This window comes from Salvia hispanica, chromosome 3 (genome assembly GCF_023119035.1).
Source record: "Salvia hispanica cultivar TCC Black 2014 chromosome 3, UniMelb_Shisp_WGS_1.0, whole genome shotgun sequence".
Classification (NCBI taxonomy): Eukaryota; Viridiplantae; Streptophyta; class Magnoliopsida; order Lamiales; family Lamiaceae; genus Salvia; species Salvia hispanica.
Genome location: NC_062967.1, coordinates 47,106,272 through 47,113,855, shown reverse-complemented (window position 1 = coordinate 47,113,855; position 7,584 = coordinate 47,106,272). Strand labels below are relative to the sequence as shown.

General features: G+C 41.0%; 1 pseudogene; it reads left to right on the top strand.

Moving 5' to 3' along the window:
* Positions 1 to 2,376: 2,376 nt before the first annotated feature.
* LOC125210364 lies at positions 2,377 to 4,366 on the top strand (annotated as a pseudogene).
* The last annotated feature ends 3,218 nt before the right edge of the window (positions 4,367 to 7,584 follow it).

Here is a 7,584-nt window from a genome sequence, read left to right as displayed (position 1 = left end):
TTGTTAGGGATCAATCAACTAAAAGTTATGGCCCTTTTATGCAATTCACTCTTAATTTTAAGGATCAATATCCTTTTTTATAACACATACATAACATGCAATTAAAAGAAATGTCCACAATTCTCAACATAGCTCACATATTTTCCCAATTTTAAATATCCATAGATCTCATCCAACAATTAGTTAAGGAGGGGTTAGTTCGTCAAGAAACATCAAGCTTTAAGAATATCCAAATGTTGTAGTGAAGATGTTTGAAGATTTTATTCTCCTTTTACTTTGTGAAAACTGAAAGTGTGGGTGGAATAAAGAATGGTGAGTGATGAATGCATTAAACTTTCTTTTTCTTTTCCTTATGTTTTCCCAATTTTTTTAAGGGGAAATGGAATGTTATTATCTTTCACGGTGTGTGTTGATGTATACAGTAATATTTTAGCAATCGTGCACCTAAACCCAACACTTTAAATTACCAACACTTGTCTTAAATTTAGGACATCCATTTGAATTGTTTCCAAACTTATATAAGTTGAAGGAACAAGTTCCTTTATTTTGTTTAAATGGCCAAAAAAAATTTGTAGCTTTATTTTATTACTAAGTTGTTAGATATCCTACTGATCTTTTTTCAGTTTTATTGTTTTGTAAGTTCAACATTAATTCTATAATTTATCAATTCAATTTCAAAATCTAAAATATCTGTACATTTCACAATAATAATTTATACAACTGATCATATTATTAACAAATTACTGTAAAATAATTTAATGTTAAAAATCGACAAAATAGATCTCTCGTTGTCTCGCATTATTCGATTCATAAAAACTTGGGAGCATATTATACATGTAATAACCATATGCACATATACTCTATATTTATTTAACGTCACACAGTAAGTCCAAAGTAATTATGCAAACGCACACACCTATATCACAAAAATAGATTATTTATGAATCATATTTAATCATTCGTTATTTCATTTACCAAAATTACTGGTATAAACATTCCAATCCTCTTAACTTAATTAAAATTCCAAAACTATACTTTAAAATATCCATGTTAGTAATTCTTGTTATTCTATATTAATTCGTAACTTCTAATTAAATTCAATGCAATTTACGATTACGATGTACAAGTTTGAAAAGTAAGATATTAATTACTAGGGTTTAAATTTTCAATAGAAATATTTTGCACTAGTTATAGCCTTATAGGTGTAACGATTAGAAATTTAGAATTCTGATGGATTAAGAGATCAATTATAGTATGATGGTGAGAATCATATTATGCAATCGTGAGAAATGGTAGATACGTAAACGTTGATCACTAACCGTCTGATTTATCTAGGGCCCTTAAAATAATTACTATTGTTGATAAAAGATTAAGACAAAAACATTCATTACTCTACTATACGGTAAATGAAATTAATTTGGATTTTTTTTTCATGTTTGAGATTCGCTCGCCCTAATTTTATTTTATTTGACACATGGACAATAATATTATTCACCCTCTTACTCCTCCAATCCTGACAAATTTAGCTAATTTAAACGTTCGTCATTTAAATCTCATTTATTTTTTCTATTTATAGTTAATGGAATCCACAGTCATTATTACTGTCACATTATACTACTAAAATTGTATTGCACTTGAGCTTAATCTTAAAACATGTCCAAACCTCCAACTGACAACTCTATACCGATTGATAAAAAACTTGATGCAAAAGATTCACCACAAATAAATAAATGAATTAGTTTTGTATGTCTTTGACGTGGTTTGTGAATAATAATAATTTGAAAGAAAAATATTTGCATGGGAGAAGTCCACATCACAGGGCAGGTAATTTATTTCATTTAAGATGAACAACAATCAAAATCAAGCTTTGTTAACAAATTCCACAACTCAAAAACTAAAAAAACAACAACTAGACAAATTTTATGATACAAATAACATATCCAAAGTTGTAGCTAACCAACATAAATACATATTTTTCCCAACGGCCAAGGAAGCGTGTACGAAGCTATGAAAGGAAAAAATCATTCACTTAGGCCAACTGTTCCCCCCAACCCCCCATTACACCCCAAACATAAAACAGTCAAATCACAATACTAGAATAAGTTGTTTCAAACCAAACATAGAATTAGATCAAAATCATTCACCCCAAAATTCTAATCCCATTTTTTCAAGAAATCCCACTTATAGTGATTCACTCAAAAAAGCAGCCTCCCTTTCCGCTCACCAAATCAAACCTATGTGCAAACTCATGCACGCCAAGAAACACTACTACCCATTACTATAACTCAAACACATGACTCCATCATCAAATTACCATTTCTTCAACTACTACTACTACCCTCATTCCACCACCACCACCTCCTTCATTCCACAATCATGAACACGACTTCCTACGACCTCGCTCCGAGCTGTCGGCCGGGCCCTCCCTCCTTCTTCTGCGAGATACAAGATGGAGATCTTCCGGCCCAGGCTGGTGGTGATACACCTTGCGGCAGAGGAACGCCACGGCCCCCGAGCTGGCCCTTTGTCGGGATGCTCCCGCCCCTGGTCCTCGGCCTGCGCGGAACATGTACGAGTGGATCTCGGATGTACTCAAGGGGCAAAATGGTACTTTCATGTTCAAGGGGCCGTGGTTCCCCAAACCCTCCCTGCATAGTCACATCCGATCCGCGCAACCTGGAATACCTTCTCAAGACAAAATTCCAATTTTCCCGAAAGGCGAATATTTCCCGCGCCACCGTCCGCGATCTCCTCGGCGATGGGATCTTCAGCGCCGACGACGAGATATGGCAGCGCCAGCGGAAGACGGCGACCGGGAGTTCCACTCAGCGAAATTCCGCCGCATGACGACGGATTCATTACTGGAGCTCGTCCACCGCGCGGCTGCTTCCGGTTCTAGAAGATTCGATTGAGAAATCCGAGTGTATTGATTTGCAGGACATCCTTCTCCGCCTGACGTTCGACAACGTGTGCATGATCGCCTTCGGGTGGACCCGGGGTGCCTGCGCCCGGGCTGCCGGAGATCCCGTTCGCGGCGGCGTTCGAGGCGGCGACGGAGGCGACGGGTCGCGGGGGTTCGGGTGCCGACGCTGGTGTGGCGGGCGATGCGGTGGATGGGGGGGGGGAGCGAGGGAGGCGAGGAGGCGATCAAGGGTGGACGGCTTCGCTGAGGAGGTGATCAGGGAGAGGAGGAAGGAGATGGCGGCGGAGGGGGCGGAGCGGCGGCGGAGGACGGATCTGTTGACTGTTTTTATGGGGGTGAAGGAGGAGGATGGGAGGAGGGCGTTTTCGGATAAGTTGTTGAGGGATATTTCGTCAATTTCATTTTGGCGGGGAGGATACGTCGTCGGTGGCGTTGAGCTGGTTCTTCTGGCTGCTGGGGCAGAATCCGGAGGTGGAGGAGAGGATTTGGAGGAGGTTTGTGGGATAGTTAGAGAGAGAAATGTAGAGAGAGAGGAGGAGGAGGTTGTGTTGAGGCCGGAGGAGGTGAAGAAGATGGACTACTTGCATGCTGCACTGTCTGAGGCTCTTAGGCTCTATCCTTCTGTCCCTGTTGATCACAAGGAGGTTAGTAATACTCTCTCCGTCCACGAAATAAATTATCTGATAAATGGTCAACTTTTTCCAATATTTGAAATGTTTACTTGAAAAGCCCCCACCGTTTTTAGGTAATTATGATTTTGTATCCATCGCTTATATTTGGAAAAAAAATGTCATGGAAAAAATTTTCTAGTGATCGAAATATGAACGTAAGCCAAATTACACATCGATGAGTAACCACGTGAATTTTTTGGGTAATCGACATGCCACTTTTTGATCAAGGAATACTTTTGCGGGATATTTTATTCCCAAAATAAAAAATGAATATTGGATAGAGTATTGATTACCTAACTTCTATTTCAAATGATGAGACAAAATAGTCAATTTACTACTGAATTATTTAATGCCTTTAGGACAAAAAAATAGATAAACTCAATATATAAAATTGATTATAGTTTTGGTAATGAATGTAATGGGTGTTGAGGATGATAAATTCCCAGATGGAACGGTGTTGAAGAAGGCACGAAAGTTGTGTACGCGATCTACGCAATGGGGCGAATGGAGGGCATTTGGGGGAGTGACTGCAGGGAATTCAAGCCGAGCGGTGGTTGGCGACCGGCGCTTTATGAGCGAGTCCGCCTACAAGTTCACGGCCTTCAACGGGGGCCCTCGCCTTTGCTTGGGGAAGGATTTCGCCTACTACCAAATGAAGTCCCCGGCCCCCTCCATCTTGCTCCGGTATAGGTGGTGGGGGTAGGGCCACCCGGTGGTGCCTAAGATGGCCTTGACTATGTACATGAAGTATGGATTGAAAAGGTGGTGTTAGAGAAGGGGATCGTAATCAACTTGACAAATATCTCAGCTTCAAAGCCATATGAAATTAATGCTTAATTACTATGCTTTTAAATTTATACTCCTATATGATTATGTATGCAAAATGGGGTGGGTAATTGGTAAGCATGGAGAATTCTTGGAATAAGAAGGAAATGGAAAAGATTATTTTATTCAAGTGGCTGGTTGATTTTGTGATGTAATTAAGTTTGCCATTTTTTTTTTTATTGTATGATTATAGTTAATAATACCGATGTAGTGATGTTTGAAAGGTGCGTTTGATTCTTCCAGATGGTGTGTTCATCTTGCAAGTTTCAATAGATGATCTCATCTCATAATGTTATTTTGAAAGTAATTCACGAATATAATTATCGCACCATTTTATAATAACGTTAGAAAATATTAAGTAATACTCCGTATAGTTAGGGCTGGAAATTTTGACACGACATATACACAAACGAACCGCACGAAATTAATGGGTTTGGGTCGAGCTTATCGTGTTCGTGTCCTTATCGGGTCGACCCCCTTTAAAGGGCACGAAAATTTCGGTCGTGTTCGTGGTCGTTCGGTCGGGTTCGTGGGGTTTTCCGTTAGCAATGTGTTCGTCGTGGTTCGTGTTATCCGTTAACACATAATATTTTAATATTATTATTCTTATTAACACATAATATTTTAATATTATTATTCTTATTATTTTCATTTTTTTAAAACTTATTTTTGTGTCAAAGGGTTCGTTCGTGTTCGTCGAGGAGCGGTCCGGGTGTTCGTGTTTGAGATTTTCTTAACGGGTCGGTTCGTGTTTGTTGTTATCGTGTTCGTGCGTTATCGTGTCGACACGATAACGGCCCGACACGCACGATTTGCCCCCCCTAGTACTAGTATAAAGAAATCACATTTAATTTTATGTAATTTTCATATAAAAGAAATCACAACTCGCATTATGCAATTAGTTTCAACTTTCAAGTGATGGTGAATAGAGCATCTCCAATAGCAATAGGAAAGTCACAAGTAGCTATCTTCTCTCCCTACCACGTCATCGACTAAAATCCACCTGCATTTCATCATTTTAGAAATAGGCTAGCCATAGCTAGCGCAATTAAATAATTCAAAAGAAACTACATTTACGGAATAAAATTTACGATTAAATTACTAATTAAATTTACGAGACATATATACGGAAAATTCATTCATTTCATTAAAAAAAAAATGTACATAGATAAAAAAATACATGCTTTTTTTTAAAAAAAAATGGGCTTCCACACACGATCCCGCCGCCTCTACTCCTCGTCGTCGCCGCCGCCACCCGGGTATCCGAGCCCACGTCCGAGCTCCCCCACCGTGCCCACGTGGCATCCAAATCCACCCGCATGTTCTCGAGCATCGATTGAAGGAACCTCTTCTCCGTGGGGCCGCTGCGGCCCTCCACTCTTGGAAGACCTTGTACATCCGTTCCACCGCTTTTTTTACGCGAGAATAAAGTGTACGCGCTGGGGGTGCGAGATGACCTCCCCGGGGATAGGGGATCCTCCCTCGCGCCGTTGCACCCGCTTTGGCCAACCGGGCAAGGGCGACGAGTAAAGGATGGAGGGGACGAAACCCTCAAAGATCCGGGAGGTCGTGGATCCGCCGCCGCCGTCGCCGACGCGGAATAGTTCAGCCTCTCGCTTCTTCGCCACCCAACCGCCGCACCCCGCCCGAAACTTTCGAGTCCTTCAACCAGACATAGCATTCACGTAAGGTGAACTCCTTATAAATCCCGCATGGGAACTCGACTTCCGCTATCCCGTGCGTCCTCCTATTCCGCCCACTAGTCAAGATACGGAGGGCGTGGCGTACAACCCCGAAAACGGCCGACCGCGCCCCGATGCGTCTCCACCCTTCCGACACTCCTCCCCGCGTAAGTCCTTTCCGTGCGGGCACCCCTCCCGTAGGCCGCTCTAATCTTAGCCACATAGGGCGACACTGCTGTTCGAAACCAGCGGACGTCGCAAATCGACAACCATGCCTTGGCCACGCCGACGTACTCATCCTCCGCTCCACTTTCTATGCGTGGAGGTGTCGGAATGCGGCCGTGACGACTGCCGACCACCTTGCCATACCGACATCATCCTCATCATCCGTGCCGATTTGGGGCATACCTCCCCACCCCGGCTGCCCGCCGCCGGCCCCGCCGCACCCCCCGCCCGACATCCTCCACGGCATCCCCGCATCCCCCCCGCGCCCCGCCATCATCTCCATCAACTCGCTAAGGGACGTTAAACCCTGGGCCCATCTCGCCCGCCCATTCGCCTCATCCGCATCCCACTGTACGTGGAGTTCCGAGATCCGTTGCCGCCGGACGACTCGTGTTGTTGTCCATCGCCGATGTTGCTCTTGTACAAATTTAGAGAGAAAAAAACTCGAAAACAAGTGGTGCAAATAAAACCTAAACTAAAATCGCAGATATAGGTTTTAAAAAATTTCAAAAAAAACGAAAAATGGGCGATGGCCGATCGCGGCTAGCTCGTTTCTTCATAGATTCGGGACAAGCTCTAATAGTTCGGCCGGTCGACGCTAGCGATAAGTGACCGCTAGCGTGGGCTAGCCTATTGGAGATGCGTTATCATCGGAGAGAGAACGTTAGTTCTACTACGCTTGCCAATCTAGTTTAATGTACGGTATTAATAAATTAAAAACATCAAAAAAATCCATACCTTCATCCATTTGGACACCTTCCCTTTCAGTTTAATTTTTAATATTCAGGTCTATGTGATTGTCCTATATATAATTTTGATAACTGACATAATATACTGAAATTGTTAAATATGCTTCGGTGTAATTTCATTGCGTATGTTGCGGTGCATCAATGATTTTTTTTTTTATATTCTATTAATGCTAATGTATTTCTTTGGATTACTAAGATAAAATAATAATTATTTAGTGAATTAAGTTAAATAAGAACAAATAAGAGAATATAAAGTAATTTTTATATGCAAAAATTAAGAAATACTAATAAATTGATTTTGAATGAGAATAAGTAAAGTGAAACATAATACTACATTTTAAAAAATAGAGTAAAAGAGAATAAAATAAGAGAGATAATAAAATTAAGAAATTTAATTATGTTAATTATTTTTAAAAATTATTTCCTCGTTTCTTGTTAATTGAGACTCTTCTTTTTGATACGTAGATTAAGAATAATTTGTTAAGTGGGCGTGAATAAATAAAGAGAAT